This window comes from Helianthus annuus, chromosome 5 (assembly GCF_002127325.2).
Source record: "Helianthus annuus cultivar XRQ/B chromosome 5, HanXRQr2.0-SUNRISE, whole genome shotgun sequence".
In the NCBI taxonomy this organism is placed as follows: Eukaryota; Viridiplantae; Streptophyta; class Magnoliopsida; order Asterales; family Asteraceae; genus Helianthus; species Helianthus annuus.
In genome coordinates this window covers 86,740,954-86,763,189 of record NC_035437.2, presented here as the reverse complement: position 1 = coordinate 86,763,189, position 22,236 = coordinate 86,740,954, and the positions used below count along the sequence as shown (strand labels likewise).

At 36.4% G+C, this 22,236-nt stretch overlaps 1 long non-coding RNA gene across 2 annotated transcripts; it reads right to left on the bottom strand.

Moving 5' to 3' along the window:
• Positions 1–17,076: 17,076 nt before the first annotated feature.
• Positions 17,077–21,666, bottom strand: LOC110912328. 2 transcript variants are annotated; one of them, XR_002577843.1, is made up of 3 exons: positions 21,221–21,666; positions 20,225–20,496; positions 17,077–17,412 (listed from the first exon to the last, which is right to left on the bottom strand). It is a non-coding gene; the product is annotated as an uncharacterized LOC110912328 (long non-coding RNA). The 2 variants fall into 2 exon arrangements; XR_002577842.2 differs by having other exon boundaries at positions 20,418–20,496; positions 21,221–21,659.
• Between the last annotated feature and the right edge of the window lie 570 nt (positions 21,667–22,236).

Here is a 22,236-nt window from a genome sequence, read left to right as displayed (position 1 = left end):
AACGGATATCTTTTCTTTATTGATTGTTTTTTTGCTGTTTTATGTGGTGATTAGGAGAAAATATATATATGTATAAGGGTTTGATATATTTTTGTTTTTTGATGTTTTTTTAGTTGTTCTAGACTTGTGGTTAATGATTTTGTTGTTTTATTTTAAGCTTTATTTGTTTAAATAATTACTAATCAACATTTAAAACTAGGGTTTGAATGTTTGAAAATTAAAATTGAAAATTATGGACTATGGTATTAGTTGAACATTATTGTTTATTTTGTTTAAGTGTTTAGTGTTGTTTTATGAACTTATGGAGCGATTTATATGTGATAAGAACCATGAGTATGGAAGTTATGGCGCTATTTCTCAAGAGAAAAATGGTTGAACCACTTTTTTCGTCGGATTCTTCTAATTAAAGATCACGTTATGTTTTAGATAAGTTTTTTTGTTGTTTTATTTATTTAATGATTAGGAGAAATAGAAGTAGGAAGAGTTTGAACTTTGATGGTTTTTTTTTTGTTACTTTACTTACTTATGATAGTTTTTATGTTGTTTACTATTTTACTTGAAACTTTGTTTATTAATGTGATAGAAAGTTAGGAAATATGGTTTAATTGTTTGAAAATTGAAATTGACCCAACCCGACCCGATATGATCTGACCCGCTCTAAAACTTTGTTTGTTTATGTTTACTTGTTTTACATGATCCGACCCGCTATGAACCAATTTTTTTATATAACTAGGGGTCTTAAATTTATAAAATTTGTTCGTAACCCTAGAAAAAAAAAATTTATGAGTCAGCCTCTGCCTACACTACGTGAGCCACAACCACTACAACTACATGTCAAACAACAAACTATCCATATGATACAACCATTTTTATTTACGTTCTTCCATCACGACCTAGGTTCCTATATTCACCACGTAAGTCAACTTACCATAGTGGCATAGTTGAAAACCTTTTAAAGTTAAAAATTTCAATTGATTTGAATTTTATTTTTATGTTAGCTTGAAATTCCATAAAAACTACTAGTATAAGATTTTGTGTCGATGAATGGTGTTTTAAGTTTTTTAAATTCCAATTTTTATTATAATACTAGGTTAGAATTCTGTATGTTACATGGTTTGAATAAATGTAATTTTATATAGACAAAATTGCAGAAAACAACCTTTATGTTTGCCCCAAACTGCACTTTATATCTTTCACTATGAAACCGGCAAAAACCAATCTTTATGTTTATGTTTTGCTACGAGTTCAACCTTTAACACAAACTCCATTAAATTTTTTTGGTTAACTCCCCTCACATGCAATGCATGTGAGGGTATTATAATCTTTTCTCATTGCCTTTCGTTTAATATATTTTTTAATTAAATTCCAACTCTCTCTCTCCATTAAGCCACAACCACACTCTAAATCCAGAAATAAGGTTTCGACCCAACAAAATCTCTCTCCACATCATCATCATCAGAATAACAGAACACTTTATGGGTTTCGACCCGAAGTGTTTTTTTGTTGGGTAAAGGGTTATCCCGGTGAATTTTATAATCAACCAAATAATCACAAGTGAGGAATAGAGTATCCCTCAGTTCTCTAGCATGACAAACCCATACCAGAGTCCACAAGCAAACAGAAGCAAACCAAAGAAACAACCAACAAACTAAACAACCAAACACACTACATAACTCCTATCTACTCAAACATTAGCCGCAATCATCATCTTCCATCAGCAGACCACGGGGAAGACTCCATTCCAGCAAGATAGCATTAACCTGCGTCGTTCTTTTAAAGCGCATCGAGTGAAGCTTCATCCTGACTGTAGCTAAGATTACCTCCACGAGCTGATCCGCGGTTCTTCTCTTAGACGAAAAAAGTCTTTGATTCCTTTCCTGTCAAACAAAGTAAGCAGCAGCAGCGACAACTAGCTTCCCAGTAACGTGTCTAGCATTTCTGGAATTGGAAACCTGCAACAAATGATCAAAAATACTATCCCATTTATTCTGAACCGTCTCCATACCAGCTCTTCCTTTAACACCATCCTAAACCTGCTCGGCAAAGGGGCACTCGAAAAACAAGTGGTCGTGCGAATCAGGACCCGACGTACAGAGCGAGCAACACATGAGATTGAAGTTGGTATTACCCGAAGATTGCCATAAACTCATGATATGCTGAGTTTTTAACTTCTTATTCACAAGTAACCACATAAAAAACGAGCGACGAGGGATAGATTGAGAAAACCAGACTAAACCCGCCCAAGGGACCTCGTTTTGCACCGTTCGAACATCATCCCGCACAATAGTTGTACTATAATCCTCATCCTTCCCCAATCTAGTCCGCCAAACCAAACTATCTTGCCTCATTGGATTAAGCACGATATTAACCATATTCTGAAGAACCGGATATCGATCAACCCAAGAACTCGGCCACATCCACATCCCATTCCCACACACCTCCGCTACCTTCGTAGTCATTACGAACCCAGCATTAGCAATAACCCTTGGAGAAATAAAGGAACTTAATGGACAAATACTATCCCACCTATCAAACCAAGCTGATGTTTTAGTGCCATCCCCAATTATAGTCCAAATATGGTTTTGAATCATCGGACAAATACCCAATAACTTCCTCCAGCTCCATGTAACATTATTCCGAACCGGCAACGCCCAAAAACTATTATCGCGAATACGATAAGTATGCATCCATTTTACCCATAGCGATTCACGATGAGTAAGTAAACTCCACACATGAGCAACCATAAGAGCTATGTTCCTATCATGAATCCGACGAATACCCAGAACCCCCTCTTTTTGCGGCAAGCACACTCGATCCCATTTAACCTTAACTTTGCCTTTGATTTCATTACCCTGGGCCCAAAGAAATCACTGCATCTTCCGCTCAAGATCATTTATAATACGTTTCAGCAAAATAAACACAGATGCCTAATAAATATGCATAGAAGAGAGCACTGAACGAATCAATTGCAGTCTTCCAGCGAACGATAAGCATTTGTTCTTCCAACTTGTAATTCTATTTTCCATATTTTCCACTAGCCTCCGACAATCACTATAAAGGAGACGAGTGGAAATAAGAGGAACACCCAAATATCTAACCAGAAACATACCTTCATCAAAAGGCATGATACTCCGAATACAGTCTTTTACAGCATTTGGCACATTCCTAAAGAAGACAGTACTCTTGTTCATACTCGGGACAAGACCGGACACGCTCTTAAATAAGTTCAAAGCCTCCAAGATAACCTTAGCTGAATTATGATCGCCACGGGAAAACAAGAACAAATCATCCGCAAAACAAAGATTAATAAGATGTTGCTTCTCACACTTGTTAAGAAACCTGAATTCAGCGGATAAAGACACCTGTTGTTGAAGAATCAACGTAAGCACCTCCATAACCAAAGTAAATAAATATGGCGACATAGGGTCCCCTTGACGCAACCCCTGCTTTCCTTTGAAATAACCATGAAGATTTCCATTAATAGCTAGAGAAAACATGGTAGAAGTAACGCATGCCATAATCCATTGAACTAACTTACGATCAAACCCAAACCCACGTAAAGTCAGCTCCAAAAAATTCCAATCCACCGTATCATAGGCCTTTTGAATATCAACTTTAAAAGCACACCTAGGAGGGCCATAATCTCGATGGTAATTATGCATCAACTCCTGAGTAAGCAGAATATTATCTGATATCCTTCGTCCAGGAACAAACGCAGATTGGTTGATACTGACAACATCGCACAACCCTTCTTTTATACGATTAGTAATAATCTTGCTGATACACTTATACAAAGTGTTACAACAAGAGATCGGTCTGTAATCCGTAACAGAAGAAGGAGTGTTCACTTTAGGGATTAAGGCAATAACCGTATGATTGAGCTGATTTAGAAGTTTCCCATTATCAAAAAAATCCCGAACCGCACTACAAACATCATTGCCTACAACATCCCAAGACTTCTTAAAGAAAACTGATGTGTAACCATCTGGACCCGGGGACTTATTACCAGCTATAGAAAACATAGCCGCTTTAGTCTCATTATTTGTAACCCGTCTAACCATATTCAAAGCCTTATCCGCAGATAACACCCTATTAAACATATCCGGGGCCAGTTGCAACGTTATACTACCAACTGATCCAAAAAAATTTCATATGATCCACCAACACATTAGGGACTGAACCTCCCTCATGCAAAACACCTGCCGCATTTCTAATGGAACAAATTCGACTCCGATGGTTCTTAGCAAAAGAACCACCAACACATTAGGGACCGAACCTCCTTTTTGGACTGGACTACCGTAGCAAAAGAAACCTGCTCTTGGACCACGTTTATACTAGCATTCGACAGATCAGAAGGAGAAGCCAACCCATATGCAACAGGTTGGGACGGCTTCTTCATACTAAAATCAGCAAACGTAGGAAAGTTAATCGGTTGCCCTCCCACGGGTTTAGAGATCTTGGACAATCCATCCAAGATTGATGTACCAGACGTAGAGTATATTCCCCTCCTAGGATGCAACGGATTTGTAACACCCCGAAATCAGGTTTGGTAATTAAACCACGTTAATATTTATGAACGGGTAAAATACCATTAGTGGTGAAATTAACCCGGTAAAAATTAGGATTTAAATAAATAAACCTAACATTAAATTAAAAAGGGAATAAAAGCTTAAGAGGAAATAAAGTTTATAAGAGGCCCGAGTTAACGGGACTTAAAATAAAACGGGATTTAACTCCCTGAACCCATTAAGTTAACTAGGAATAATTAACCTAGTTAGTAATGAGTAATTAAGTGAAAACAAGATATAAAATAGGAATTTATGAACCTTTTTATAAAAAGGTTAGAACTATAGGGACTAAAAGGGTTAAGTGTGGAAAGAGTTTTGATTAAAACAAAATTTAAAAACCAAAACACACACAAAGTGTGTTCTGGTCGACGTTTCCACAGAGCCAAGAAAGGGGTTCTTCTTTTGAACCCTAAATCATCAAAATCAACCAAATTCATGGGGCAAATCAAGTCTAAATGGAAAACCAAGCTAAAATTAGTGATCACCAAGCCTAGGGGATCACAAGGTATGTCAAATTTCATTATTTGATTCCACCTCAGATTCTTGATGAACTTATGAAATCGAAATTCGAGCTTGCATGATTGATGTTTAGGTGAAACTAGGATGAATCCATGTCTAGGAACAAACCCTAGTTGAAAAATTGATGAATTAAGATATAAAATAGGAATTTGATAACCACCCATATATGTGCTAAGTGGGTTTTGATTAAATTCGTGTATGAGTTGCTGTTAGGGGTTTTGATTGCTAAGAATAAGTGTTATAATGTCATAAACATGTTCAAATTGAAAGCTGAATTCAAACAGCGTCTGATCAGAATTTACAGCCGACTTGTATTGTCTGTAACCTGAACAAAACATGACAAAAACATGTGTTTGTTGAGTCTAAAATGTATTTCCAAGAAATATCTTTAAAACCCCACTGGAATCGCATTTTTTCGATGCAAATTGAGTGTTTTATGAATTTTTCCGTATCAAAGGTTCAAGCTGCGTTTTCTGTCAGAATTTGCAGCCCATTATGAATTTCATAACTCAATTTAGGAATTGATTTATGATCTCAAATTCTTACTGTAGATAGTCTTAAGTGACTAAAAGAATCGCCAATTGGAATTTCGTCAATCGGATAAACGAGCAATTTTAAATGAATTTTTCTGTAAGCTGCAGTCAGAAGTGACGAATCTGATTGCAGCTTAGTAAATGAATTTTTACGAATTTTTGGTAAAGAGTTAGATCTTAAAATTTTAAAACAAAGTCTAACCCTTCGAGAGGTACGCCACATAAAAAATCATAATTTTTGAAGACTTGTAAACAGGTTAAACAAGTCACCAAAAAACAGCCCATTTTTCAGTGATATGAAATGCCTGAATGAAATCGCGGTCTACTTGGCTGTGTGTAAAATTTGATTTCATTAAGAGTTCGGATGAAATATGCCTAAGTGAGTTCAATGAACCAAATGTGCATTTGAATATGTTGATAAGTCAATTGACTTTTAAAAAGTCAAACCGACCAATGATTAGATCAAATGATAATTTTGATATGGTCGAATGATAAATTCGACATAAAACCCGTAGGATGGAATAGTCGTAAACGATTATGACTAATCTAACCGTCTTACGAATTATGATGATGATAGTTTGACTCTAGACAAGCTAGATGAAGACTTGGGAAAGAAGCGGGTCAAACGGATCGAGTACGCGGAAAAAGCACATAACCGGATGCAAGGTAAGTGAAACTTACACCTTTTACTAGAATAAATGTTTATTCTATAAGTTGCAAATACAATAAGGATAATATTCAAGATATGGTTCCCGACGCGAAATAATACGGGTCGGAACTAATATAAATGATAAAAACCATGTTTAATTGTAAAAGAAATAAAACGGTAAATTAGCCATGGAAAGCTAATTGTAAAAATGGATTTTTGAATGGTTACTATAAGTAAGCCTAAATGAATAAAAAGAGTAAAACGGGTCAAATGGTAATGAGGATACCGTTTGACAAATATCGACTAATAAGCACTTGTCGAGTCTTATGCTTACAGGATGAAGTGGCTTATGAATTCGCGTTGCTATGAACTAGCAAATTTTTGAGACAAGGTATTAAAACAGGTCAATGTATTGATCCGAGCCAGGTACACATAATTATGTTGTAGTTAAAAGTGTTATTTTGGTCAATAATTGGCGAGAGTCTTTTGTCGTAAAATAAGAGGCTAGAATTGACCAAAAAGCCCTTAACGGGCGAACCGGGTAAACGACCGTTAGAGGTTGTTTAGAAACTTGTTCATTGATTATGAAACCCTTAGATACATATAAAAGTGTAGGCAAAAACATTTGTGGGTCGAAATGCCTAAAAATGGTTCATTTGCGTAAAATGACTAGTCGAAGGGTAAAAATTGGGATTTGGGGTTCCTTACGTTAAATCCACTACAAAAATAGTTATGGTGGAAAATAATTAGTTAACTAGTATAGAAATGCAAGACGCGAAGGGAGAACGGCGAGTTGGATGCTTAATGCACAAAAGTCATCTAAACGGGTCAAAATAAATTACGCACGTAACTTAGGTGTTTGCCATGTACTTCACAAAAGTTATGAATCCGAGATAGAGGATTGAGTTAAATACTTTGGAATATGGTTTCTGATTAACTAGAAACAAGTTGGGAGGTCTCAAATTCAAACGGGTCAAAATGTTGATTTTGGCAATAAGCCGAATGCTTAAAAATTTAGAATTTTATTAGTTTGAATGTCGGATTTTTACTCCATGAGATGGAGAATTAAATTACGGTCGCGTAGGAAAAAGAATCACTTAAAACGGACCCGTAGATAAAAAGTTATGGCGTTTTAAAGTTGATTTTCGATAAATAAACATAGTTGGGCGAAATGCAGGTTTCAGAAGCAAACTTGCTGGAAATTGGACTTCCCCGCGGCACGCGACAGGAGACCACAATCCGGGCGCGACACGCGACAAAAACATGGGAATGTCGTCGCGACACGTGACGACTTGATATTTTGGAAATTTGTTGCTAAACTTATTATTGGCATATTTTGACACACAAACTGGCTCAAACATGTTTTTTTAGATGCCAAATGACTAACTCAATTCATGTCTTATGAAATGTAGGTATATGGTACCGTAACGGAAGACGATCAAGCTCGATGGAATGAACTGAACACACATCAAATGAAGCTTCCGCAGTTGTTTTAGTTTGTTTTATCAAAAGTGGATTTATGAAAACACATTCAATTATGTTTTGGAATGTTGTAAACATATTTAATTACTTATAACGGAAGAGTTTTTGTTAAGTGGCATTTTTCATATAAAATGCTTACCTGAATGTTGTAGAAATGTTAAAACTTACTACGGGTGTTACCCGTTGGTATCAGAGCTCAAGGTTGTTGGCAAATGTGTTCGGTTCGAGGCTTGATCGCAAATCCGATAAGTACATGTATATTAATGATTAACATGATTAAAGTGTTATGGACAACATATAGGGTTAGCGTGTAATTCACGTTACCTTAATTAAATGATAAACATAGTTGACGAAATTACGTGCGTTAGTACGTACAGTAAAAAGCGTTATATTACAATACAGGCGTTTATTAATGTCGAAATTACTAACTTTTGTAAATGTTTAGTCGAAGGGCACTCGCATTTGAAGATAGCGGGAATGTAACAAATCTCGGATATGACGGAGGAACGGTCCGAAGTATGACGAGCAGAGCGTACTCGCTAAGGACCCAAATCGCGTAACAGTTGCGAGTAAGGTGAACAGCAAGGAAAGCCCGTTAGGGCAAGCATTACAGGTGCACGTTTTAAATTTTTTTTACACGAATAGTAATATGCAACAAATACATAGAGACTGACCGTTGCATATGTAGATTAAAAACTTGGAAAAACCTGAATAGAATACCTATCCAGGATATTATTTCCAAGAAATCTAAATACAGGCGTTACTTACATGGGGTGTAATGTGAAAATTATAAAAAGGTCATGAGTGTCGGGTGTTGATCGCTTACTCTGGCCAAGTAAGTAGTGAACACATGATGTCATGAACTTTTTATGATGGACATGCTTACATCCGATGTAGTAAGGACGGGGTGAGTGAGACAAATTAAAAGTACCCAAATGAATCAGATAAACAAAATATTTGATAATAATGTAAACGCACAGCCGAGTGACGGAAGCGTATTATATTAGGATAATGAGCCCGAGTGAAGGGACAAAGAAACATTTAAAACGATTAAGGTACGCACTGGGAGGGGGTGTACTTACACTCGAACCCGGAAAACGCAAACATGTAAAACGACTAAGGTACGCACTGGGAGGGGGTGTACTTACACTCGAACCCGGAAAATGCAAACATGTAAAAGAAATGATTAAGGTATACACTGGGAGGGGGTGTACTTACACTCGAACCCGGAAAATGCAAATATGCCTCTTAAACGGGCCGTTTTTGTAAAACGTCAAACTTGAGAACAAAGTCGGATTATAAAAATGAAGCGAGGTCTTAATGCATACTGGGAGGGTTGCAATAATAACGACTTTGGTAAAACACCTGGTTGATGGGTAAGAATTAAACACATGCGTAGACCGAGAAACGGGAACGCGGATGGAAAGTTAAAAGACTCGGGTTTTGAGTCATAACTAAAAGACGACGAGATGATGTAATTAGAAATTTTGAATAAATTATGTTCAACTATTTTAAAGTTGAACGGGTCGAATATAGTATCATGCCGGACAGCATGAGTAAACGCAAGTGGGATAATGGTAGCGTTAAAAGCAAAAGAATAATGAGCCCGGTAATGGGACACAATCAAATTCGAATGTATGTGAACTGGATAAGGGTGAGCATAAGATAAACCGACGCATAAATGACGTGAGAAGTCATAAAGTCAAAAAATTTATCCAAAAGGAAACGAATGTAGCCTTAGACTACGGTCAAGGTCAAAGAAAATACAAGGCGAAAATAAATGATTTTAAAAGAAAACAGGATGCCTTGACACCAAACATGTAATTTAAGAATGACATGAGTAAAGAATGATCTACGGGATCAACATAACCTCTGGGGTTATAAACAATGGAAAGGTCTACGAGACTAAAACGACCCACGGGTCATGACTAGAAAGAAATAGATTATAAAGACCTCGCCTTAAAGAGCTGAAATCCTAATAAAATAGCCCATAAGGCTAAGTGATAAAACCTATGGGTGAATTAGACAAAGCGAGGGAATAAATTGAGAATCCTTGCATAAAACAAAGACAGTAAGGGAATAAATTTTGGACTGTCAATATCCCGGTATGGATACTTGACAAAAGTTAAAGAGAAGACGCTAAACTAAAACTTCGGTTTTAGTAAGAAATAACATTTTTACAAATATTAATTCTGATAGGAATTTAAATAGTAAGCATGAAAGATACAAGTCTTGACACTGATAGGCGCAAGACGATATATTCGAAAAGTGATATTTTCGAAAATGAAAGATTGATATAAATTAAACATGATGTGACACGATCACGGTCAAGAAATGCAATGTGAAGTAGAATCACATTATAACCAAGCGAGCGGTAAAAAGCAACTGGACTAATAAGTCTAGTTAGTGAGACCAGTTAAGGTCATTTAAATAAATTTGGTTTGCTTGTAAGCGGTGGATTCGGTATAACTGACCCAAATAAATAAATTTGAAAACGAAGGAATTGTTGTTAAAAGTGAAAGATTTCGCTAAAATATCCAAACAGATTAATTAAAGGACTCACGAAAAAATTCGGTAGTCTAACAGCGATGGGTCTCGCTAAGTTAACCAAACTGGTTGAAAATAACGAAATTTCGTTATTTTGAGTTCCATTATTCTGCATAAGATACGCAGATGTTATTAATCAAAAAGGTATTACCATACTTTTTGGGTAACACCAACAAAAGGTTAAAGTATGAGTAATGCTAAAAAAAGGGTTACTCAGTTTAAGTGTATTAGTTATAAAACTCAATAGACTGTATAAGAAAGGTTTCGAGGACAAAACCACTTTAAGGGGGGTAGACTTGTAACACCCCGAAATCAGGTTTGGTAATTAAACCACGTTAATATTTATAAACGGGTAAAATACCGTTAGTGGTGAAATTAACCCGGTAAATATTAGGATTTAAATAAATAAACCTAACATTAAATTAAAAAGGGAATAAAAGCTTTAGAGGAAATAAAGTTTATAAAAGGCCCGAGTTAACGCAACTTAATATAAAACGGGATTTAACTCCCTGAACCCATTAAGTTAACTAGGAATAATTAACCTAGTTAGTAATGAGTAATTAAGTGAAAACAAGATATAAAATAGGAATTTATGAACCTTTTTATAAAAAGGTTAGAACTATAGGGACTAAAAGGGTTAAGTGTGGAAAGAGTTTTGATTAAAACAAAATTTAAAAACCAAAACACACACAAAGTGTGTTCTGGTCGACGTTTCCACAGAGCCAAGAAAGGGGTTCTGCTTTTGAACCCTAAATCATCAAAATCAACCAAATTCATGGGGCAAATCAAGTCTAAGTGGAAAACCAAGCTAAAATTAGTGATCACCAAGCCTAGGGGATCACAAGGTATGTCAAATTTCATTATTTGATTCCACCTCAGATTCTTGATGAACTTATGAAATCGAAATTCGAGCTTGCATGATTGATGTTTAGGTGAAACTAGGATGAATCCATGTCTAGGAACAAACCCTAGTTGAAAAATTGATGAATTAAGATATAAAATAGGAATTTGATAACCACCCATATATGTGCTAAGTGGGTTTTGATTAAATTCGTGTATGAGTTGCTGTTAGGGGTTTTGATTGCTAAGAATAAGTGTTATAATGTCATAAACATGTTCAAATTGAAAGCTGAATTCAAACAGCGTCTGATCAGAATTTACAGCCGACTTGTATTGTCTGTAACCTGAACAAAACGTGACAAAAACATGTGTTTGTTGAGTCTAAAATGTATTTCCAAGAAATATCTTTAAAACCCCACTAGAATCGCATTTTTTCGACGAAAATTGAGCGTTTTATGAATTTTTCCGTATCAAAGGTTCAAGCTGCGTTTTCTGGCAGAATTTGCAGCCCATTACGAATTTCATAACTCAATTTAGGAATTGAGTTATGATCTCAAATTCTTACTGTAGATAGTCTTAAGTGACTAAGGTAGTGTTTGGTATGTAGGAATGAGAGGTGGAATGGAATGGATGATTACGATGGAATGAAGAAAATGGTGTTTGGTTGGTCAATGGAATGGAATCACCCATTCCAAAAAGCATTCCATTCCCTCAAAATCATTCCTTCCACCCCCCATGTTTTTTTTCCATTCCTTCCCCTCTTGTACCATTCATTAACAACACCACAACCCACCACCTTCGCCACAACCCACCACCACCCACCACCGGCGCCATCGCCGCCACCCGCCACCATCTCACCCCGACAACCACCGTCACCGCCGCCACCTACTCGCCACCGTTATCACCCACAGTCGCGACCAACCGCCAGCGCCACTCGCCGCCACCGCCCACCACCATCTTCGACGCCACCACCACCACCGTCACCACCAACCGCCACCGCCGCCACCCACCGCCACCTCTGCTGCCACCCAACGCCACATCTGTTGCCACCCACCACCAACGGCCACCTTGCCGCCACCACCACTCGTCGTCACCGCTGCACCGCCACTCGCCGCGACCACCACCACCCATCGCCGCCGCCGACACCCACCACCGCCACCTATAACCACCCACAATTACTACCACCGACCACCACAACCACCACCACTCACCGCTTATTTTATTACTCTATTTTTCTTGCCTACCGAACAATACATAATAATAATTCATTCCATTCACACATGGGAACCAAACAAGACATGGAATGGTAATGATCCATTGCATTCCCTCGTCCATTCCATTACCTCGTCCATTCCATTCCTTCGTCCATTCCATTACCCCATACCAAACAGACCCTAAAAGAATCGCCAATTGGAATTTCGTCAATCGGATAAACGAGGAATTTTAAATGAATTTTTCCGTAAGCTGCAGTCAGAAGTGACGAATCTGATTGCAGCTTAGTAAATGAATTTTTACGAATTTTTGTTAAAGAGTTAGATCTTGAAATTTTAACACAAGGTCTAACCCTCCGAGAGGTACGTCACATAAAAAAATCATAATTTTTGAAGACTTGTAAACAGGTTAAACAAGTCACCAAAAACCGCTCATTTTTCAGTGATATGAAATGCCTGAATGAAATCGCGGTCTACTTGGCTGTGTGTAAAATTTGATTTCATTAAGAGTTCGGATGAAATATGCCTAAGTGAGTTCAATGAACCAAATGTGCATTTGAATATGTTGATAAGTCAATTGACTTTTAAAAAGTCAAACCGACCAATGATTAGATCAAATGATAATTTTGATATGGTCGAATGATAAATTCGACATAAAACCCGTAGGATGGAATAGTCGTAAACGATTATGACTAATCTAACCGTCTTACGAATTGTGATGATGATAGTTTGACTCTAGACAAGCTAGATGAAGACTTGGGAAAGAAGCGGGTCAAACGGATCGAGTACGCGGAAAAAGCACATAACCGGATGCAAGGTAAGTGAAACTTACACCTTTTAGTATAATAAATGTTTATTCTATAAGTTGCAAATACAATAAGGATAATATTCAAGATATGGTTCCCGACGCGAAATAATACGGGTCGGAACTAATATAAATGATAAAAACCATGTTTAATGGTAAAAGAAATAAAACGGTAAATTAGCCATGGAAAGCTAATTGTAAAAATGGATTTTTGAACGGTTACTATAAGTAAGCCTAAATGAATAAAAAGAGTAAAACGGGTCAAATGGTAATGAGGATACCGTTTGACAAATATCGACTAATAAGCACTTGTCGAGTCTTATGCTTACAGGATGAAGTGGCTTATGAATTCGCGTTGCTATGAACTAGCGAATTTTCAAGACAAGGTATTAAAACGGGTCAATGTATTGATCCGAGCCAGGTACACATAATTATGTTGTAGTTAAAAGTGCTATTTTGGTCAATAATTTGCGAGAGTCTTTTGTCGTAAAATAAGAGGCTAGAATTGACCAAAAAGCCCTTAACGGGCGAACCAGGTAAACGATCGTTAGAGGTTGTTTAGAAACTTGTTCATTGATTATGAAACCCTTAGATACATATAAAAGTGTAGGCAAAAACATTTGTGGGTCGAAATGCCTAAAAATGGTTCATTTGCGTAAAATGACTAGTCGAAGGGTAAAAATTGGGATTTGGGGTTCCTTACGTTTAATCCACCACAAAAATAGTTGTGGTGGAAAATAATTAGTAAACTAGTATGGAAATGCAAGATGCGAAGGGAAAATGGCGAGTTGGATGCTTAATGCACAAAAGTCATCTAAACGGGTCAAAATAAATTACGCGCGTAACTTAGGTGTTTGCCATGTACTTCACAAAAGTTATGAATCCGAGATAGAGGATTGAGTTAAACACTTTGGAATATGGTTTCTGATTAACTAGAAACAAGTTGGGAGGTCTCAAATTCAAACGGGTCAAAATGTTGATTTTGAGCAATAAGCCGAATGCTTAAAAATTTAGAATTTTATTAGTTTGAATGTCGGATTTTTACTCCATGAGATGGAGAATTAAATTACGGCCGCGTAGGAAAAAGAATCACCTAAAACGGACTCGTAGATAAAAAGTTATGGCGTTTTAAATTTGATTTTTGATAAATAAACATAGCTGGGCGAAATGCAGGTTTCAGAAGCAAACTTGCTGGAAATTGGACTTCCCCGCGGCACGCGACAGGAGACCAGAATCCGGGCGCGACATGCGACAGAACATGGGAATGCCGTCGCGACACGTGACGGCTTGATATTTTGGAAATTTGTTGCTAAACTTATTATTGGCATATTTTAACACACAAACTGGCTCAAACATGTTTTTTTTAGATGCCAAATGACTAACTCAATTCATGTCTTATGAAATGTAGGTATATGGTACCGTAACGGAAGACGATCAAGCTCGATGGAACGAACCGAACACACATCAAATGAAGCTTCCGCAGTTGTTTTAGTTTGTTTTATTAAAAGTGGATTTATGAAAACACATTCAATTATGTTTTGGAATGTTGTAAACATATTTAATTACTTATAACGGAAAAGTTTTTGTTAAGTGGCATTTTTCATATAAAATGCTTACTTTAATGTTGTAGAAATGTTAAAAATTACTACGGGTGTTACAGGATTGCCTTCAAGATTCGTAACCCTCATGCCAATTCCACGCGAAGATGTTGTGCCACCATCATTCTTCATCATATCTTGATTAATGAAATCCATGTTGCCTTCGCTACCACAATCAAGTTGCTCATTACCCGTAGCTTTTGAATGATCAGACTGCTTAGTTTCTTCCACCCTCTTCATTACTCAAAACAACAATCAACCATGCACAAGAACACCCACGAAACCCTAGAAGAACCACAGACGAAAGAAAACAGAAAAACCCTAATCTAGCTTAACCCTAACCCAAAATCTAGCAAAACCATATACCCGAAGTGTTGTTCTACAGCATCTAGGGTTTCATTCCTCTCACCCAAGATTTTCTTTTTAGGGACATAAGCTTTATTAGCTGCTGATATGGTGGGACTCATGAAATTCCTACTAGGTAATTGTTTTTTTTTCTAGGGCTTTTTAACTTGGAAGCCAATTCTGGGTTCAATTCATTCTCATTTTCTAATTTGTTTCCTCCTGCATTTATATTTCAAATTGCTAGTTATCAAGGAAAATAAACTCAAAATTGTACAAAAAATAGCAAATTATAGCCGCAATTACATTATATGAATTGTAAAACAAGTAAATCGTGAGAATAGGGGAATATACAACGCACCTGAATAGGGTTTTTTTGAAATTATTATCCATAGTTTTCAGAAGTGATGAAACAAGATGAAGTTTTTGAAAAGAGAGAAACAGAGGATTGAAATGTGACCGTTACATTTGTTGTGAGATTATCAAATTGTTCCGATCGAGGCATGTTGCCGGTGAGACTATCAAATTGTGACGATGAAGACGATGAGTTCTATGACGGATGATGTGTTGTTTGGATTTATAGCGGGCTTATGTCGGACCTTTGATGTCACACCCGGACCACGTAAAATAACAAAACGTGGCGGAAACGTCGAGGAGTGTTGTAACATAATCATTGTTTCACAACCATGGAATAAATAATTTCGTTTTATTGAATTATTGAACTAAATGTTTTGCTACAAATTAGATAAATACAACTATTATCTTTCAAGTTTTAAAGTCGCTAAGGCCTTGTCCATTCCTATGTGAGAGTACACAAATATCATCATCAAGCATCATCAACTATTGTACCTGAAACACATGTGAAAAGAGGTACGTCAGCATAAAAATGCCGGCGAGTACATAGGTTTTGTTTGAGTGTTGGATTCATGGCTAGTTTGCATGTTACAATACTTATTTAAAAACCTTGTTTTGAAAAGTATAGTATTGCGACATAATTAACCAACTCAAATCAAATTGGTTACAGTTTATAAAATCCCGTAGCCATGATTCTTAACTCCAAAACATTTGTTTAATTAAATCCAGATTGTAAATCGTTTTTGGAATAAAAACTCGAATAGTATATATATATCGTTGGAAAAACCTTGTAATATAACTTTGTTTTGTTAACCATTGCCCAAGTGATCTAGATAACGCAACGATATATAATGTCTTAAAAGCACTTATATATAGGAAGTACCAGCGGCGTATCCACCATGTCTTTAACACATTACACCCGCCCCGTTACCTAATCACTTCCCTAACCCAACGGTTCAAACAGATTTCAAACGGTTCATGTCAATCAACGGTTACAAACGGTTCACATAGTCAAGTAGTCACATATGGTTCACATAATCAACAGTTACAAACGGTTCACATAATTCAATGGTTACAAACGGTTCACATAGTCAAGTGATCACAAACGGTTCACATGATCAAACGGTTACAACGGTTCAAAATGTAAAACAATGTGTCCATATGCTGGATGAGCATATGCGACAAATTGTAGTATATGGAAATCAATGTGCTAGCATGTTAAGTTAACATACATAGCAAAACATAACGAAATCATGTACTATAGTGTACTATTGATCATAGTAAGTATATGATATAAAAACATGGGAAACATGAAAGTATCAAGTAGGCACATGTGTTCCACCCCAAAACAGTTTGAAAACAGCAAAAGAGGGGACTATGTACTCACTTGAGGGTGCTTAGAAGTCTTGAACAACAACCAAGCAAAGCTAGAGGGATCACGGAATCAAACGGCACCCTATATAGGTAACTATGTAAATAACCGGACCTAAATCGGGAGATCGGATAGTGTAACGTCCATAAATTTTCTAAACAATCTTACTATGATTTGCGGAATGTAGGCTCATTTGTATTTAGCTTCAATTTCTAGAAACAATTATAGTGTCATGACTTTCATTTGATAGTTACCATCATTTAAAAACTTACATATTCCATTCCAATTTTTATAAAATTTCGGCATGACCCGTTCGTATTACGGATAACCGTTACGGTAACAAAACCTGTTTACAATCCATTTTACAACTCTAAACTTGAACATAGACAAAACAAGACACTACGTCTGACTCATGAAGCTTACACGATTTAAAACTACCGAATGCCGTAAAAGGCAAGTAAAACATGATGACCCGTCTAAGTCGACGATATAACCTGACGGATGGATGAACTGACATTGCTTACCCGATCTCAGATTTGTCACCAAACCTTGTTCCATTCATCAGTCCGCGAACCTCTAGTTCCCATTATACCTGAAACCCAACATGCACGTTATGAGTTCTATATAATATATATATATATATATATATATATATATATATATATATATATATATATATATTAGATAACTCAAATAGGTGGATTCTGATCTATATTTTTCACAAACTTCCAACGAACTCGACTCCTTTAATTTCATAGTCCACTATCGCTTCCAACTTGTGAATCAACCTTCAATATAATTCACAATCAAGCCACCTATGATAAAAATCTCATTCAACTATTAGACCATTAATATTCATTTCTAACAGATCCAAAGATTTCATTAATGCTTTACTTAGCCAGAATCCAAATCTTCTTCATTCGTGTGGATCAAGTGACCCAAATCAACTTGCGTACCCCAAGTTAAATAATTTGAGACAATAGTTTAACCAGTTACCACTGTAATCTAATCCACTTACTAAATAAACATCATGGTTATGATATGTACAACAAGAATCTGTAAATTTATTGGTACGTGTGAGTGAAATAAATGGTAGGTTAATTATGGTATGGTATGAAATAATCGACTTGTAATGGTCAGCCTAAGGAAGTACTTATGTCATTAAGAGGAAGATCTAAAGGCCTTGAATGAAAATTTGGACTAATTGGTTAATGCTCGTATGGTGCCCTCGCACGACATACCAGATTAGTATAATAAAGTAATGCGAATGATTAAATCTGAGGTTAGACATAAAGTTGTAAGTAGTTCAAGTGACGGTAGAAATGTAGCTTAATGTCTAAACCACGTGACGAGTATGGATAAGGGAGTATGAAAATGATAGTTATGTTAGTGTATTAATATCCGAATGTCTACAGTAATGTGTATTAGTATATGCTCACCTCCTATGAAGATATGAAAGAAATTTAGGAGCAATGTTAGTAATGGAATCTAGCGGTTGCCCTAGATAAGCGGGATGGAATAATAATAAGTATCCAGTGATAGCGTTAAATTCAAAATGAATGCAGGTAAAAAGATTGAGTAAGTAAATGGTCCAAATTATTATATGTTAACGGAAGTGTCTAGAAAGGTTAATAAAGATAGAACACCGAGTTCAAAACCACAATAAGTATTGGTAGGGAAAATGTTAGAATGTAATATTTTCTTTATTATATGAGTGAGTTTGAAATAGTATGACCCACTACGAATGGTAGATGCATGAAAGTTCAATGCCTGACTCATAGAGCGAGAACAAGATATCCACTTATGGTTGAAAATGAAACCTACCCCTTATATAAGTCGCAAGTGTTTTTGGAATGTAATGAGCATCATAAATGAAGAGATGAATGGATTAAAGGTGGAATTGTCCAAGTAGGAATGAGCAAGGTTTCAGGGACGAAACCTCTTTTAAGGGAGGTAGACTTGTAACACCCCAAATGGTAAGTAGAATTATGAATATTGTTAAAGGGGTAAATAGGATTTTAACCTAAAAGAATGCATTTTGGCCATAATAATATAAACATCCAAACATGAGGGCTTAAATTGTAATGAATGGAAAGATGAAATGTAACACCCCAATTTCTAAGTCTTGACGTGCTGCATTAGGTTCCGGATTAAATCATGACAAAAATAAAATAACTTATTTATTAGAGAAGTGTTTGTCAAAAGTGTGAATGCACATTTAAAGAGACTCGTACAAAACATCTCAAGAAACGCTCGTTTTATGCAAATCTGGAAGTTTCGGGTTGAAAATGTCAAAACTATTGAACTAAGAGGGACCAAGGGTGATAAGTGGCAAATTTTAATACCCTAAAACATGTTAGGGCCGCCTCCCTCTCCCTCACATTGATAATTTTCGGTTTTGGGAGCTAAGGAAGAGAGAGAATGGAAAAAATCCCGTTTTTGAAGTTTATAGCAGCAAAGATCAGAGGATTCCCGAAGATCTAACCGTTGGATCGAGCTCAAATTTGGATCGAGTCTTCTACACATATATACGAAGATTTTGACCATTGGGATCGTCATTTAGAGGCTTGGAGGTCGGATATTTACTGCCCTGAACAGAACAGCTTGCTGGAAGGGTTTCCGGCGGCTGTTTGGTCTTTCCAGCAACAATAGCGACTGTTTCCAGCTGAAACAACAAGTGTTATGTTTAGATCTTGAAAATAGGGTTCCATGGACACCTGAATCACCCAGATCGGAGTCTGGATGACCAAATTATGGGCTCGACAAGTTTGTGTCGCATTTCGTTACATGATTTTCTTACAAACTGGTTTAGGACAGCGTGTCCGCAAAGGTATGACCCCATACAAATGTTGACTCGGTAATATTTAATGTTATGAGACGTACAAATAATATCGGGGATGAAGTTCTAAACTATTTCTCGGTAACTCATTATTTGGTGGATTGAGGTGAAACCTTAGAGAGGGTGATGAAGATGGCGACATGGGTGAAAATCCATGTCCAAATCTTGGTTTAGCATGTTGCATGAGCATAACGAATATGTATTCTTGCTATTTGAATTATCTTGGAATGCATGAAACATGATTTTATGCAAGAACTAGGAAGACTATGTATAAAATACTTGTACATTGTGTTTAAATGATATTTGTACACAACTTGGAATCATGTGCATATGTACTTATTTAATTCAAAGCATCCCATTTATTAAGATTGTGTTTTGGAAGCCACGTACTAATTTGACTTTTAATAAGTCAACAACCCTTTATTAGATTAACCATTATCAACACATCTAAAATTCTACCCTTAGTTAAAAAAAAAACATAATAATCACTAGGCAAGTCATGTACCCATGACTTGAATTCATCTTACCAATTAAATAGTTTCAAATCTATAATATAGATACTTACCATACTCATGGGTTATGATTCCCTTGTCCATGGTATTCTCCTATGAATACCTCCAATTTAACATTTCATACTTTAATATTCTCATATAAGTTCTACATTAAACCACAAGATGTTCTACGTATACAAGTACAAGAACCTGCAAACAATAAATCTATATTCCTGCATACAACTATTAAGTGCCAGAAGCACTTACCTTGACCCGTAAGTAGTTGATACGTATTCCATATGTCCGTCCCGTTGCCTACCAAGTTCGCGCCCAAAATGGCATGTACCTGTCCTTTCATGTCCACGTTTACATGTCATTATTAGCAAACGTTATAACTCATATTATCAATTACTTTATTCATACATCGAGAAATTCTACACATGGTTCTATATACCACATACGTGTGTTATAGTACACATTCCACCATACATTAAATTAAATACATTCATACATGCATAATTACCAATGATTACATAAGAATACATACAATTTACAATTCATAATGGCATAGACCATTACTAGTAGGTTTAACTACCTTTACTTAGAACAATTTCGTCATTTCATTCTAGTTAAGTAATCATTCAAGTATCATCCGAAGATATCATACAACATCAAATTTCATGTCTATTACCATAAGATAACATACAATTTCATCTAGTAGGATAAAATTGGCTTTTCATTAACACTTAGTGTGCACAAAATCATTTAAACACAATGTACAAGTATTTTATACATAGTCTTCCTAGTTCTTGCATAAAATCATGTTTCATGCATTCCAAGATAATTCAAATAGCAAGAATACATATTCGTTACGCTCATGCAACATGCTAAACCAAGATTTGGACATGGGTTTTCACCCATGTCGCCATCTTCATCACCCTCTCTAAGGTTTCACCTCAATCCACCAAATAATGAGTTACCGAGAAATAGTTTAGAACTTCATCCCCGATATTATTTGTACGTCTCATAACATTAAATATTACCGAGTCAACATTTGTACGGGGTCATACCTTTGCGGACACGCTGTCCTAAACCGGTTTGTAAGAAAATCATGTAACGAAATGCGACACAAACTTGTCGAGCCCATAACTTGGTCATCCGGACTCCGATCTGGGTGATTCAGGTTTCCATGGAACCCTATTTTCAAGATCTAAACATAACACTTGTTGTTTCAGCTGGAAACAGTCGCTATTGTTGCTGGAAAGACCAAACAGCCGCCGGAAACCCTTCCAGCAAGCTGTTCTGTTCAGGGCAGTAAATATCCGACCTCCAAGCCTCTAAATGACGATCCCAACGGTCAAAATCTTCGTATATATGTGTAGAAGACTCGATCCAAATTTGAGCTCCATCCAACGGTTAGATCTTCGGGAATCCTCTGATCTTTGCTGCTATAAACTTCAAAAACGGGATTTTTTCCATTCTCTCTCTTCCTTAGCTCCCAAAACCGAAAATTATTGTGAGGGAGAGGGAGGCGGCCCTAACATGTTTTAGGGTATTAAAATTTGCCACTTATCACCCTCGGTCCCTCTTAGTTCAATAGTTTTGACATTTTCAACCCGAAACTTCCAGATTTGCATAAAACGAGCGTTTCTTGAGATGTTTTGTACGAGTCTCTTTAAATGTGCATTCACACTTTTGACAAACACTTCTCTAATAAATAAGTCATTTTATTTTTGTCATGATTTAATCCGGAACCTAATGCAGCACGTCAAGACTTAGAAATTGGGGTGTTACATTTCATCTTTCCATTCATTACAATTTAAGCCCTCATGTTTGGATGTTTATATTATTATGGCCAAAATGCATTCTTTTAGGTTAAAATCCTATTTACCACTTTAACAATATTCATAATTCTACTTACCATTTGGGGTGTTACAGATAGAATGAGGTCTTGTAAACCAAATGAGTGTTGGAACACATGTGATATGGTTTAACAAAGCCTACACACTAAAATGAAACCTAACCTAAGTGCTTTCGACCCGTTACGATCCATTAAGGTAGCTTACGCTACTTTAACGTGTCGTTG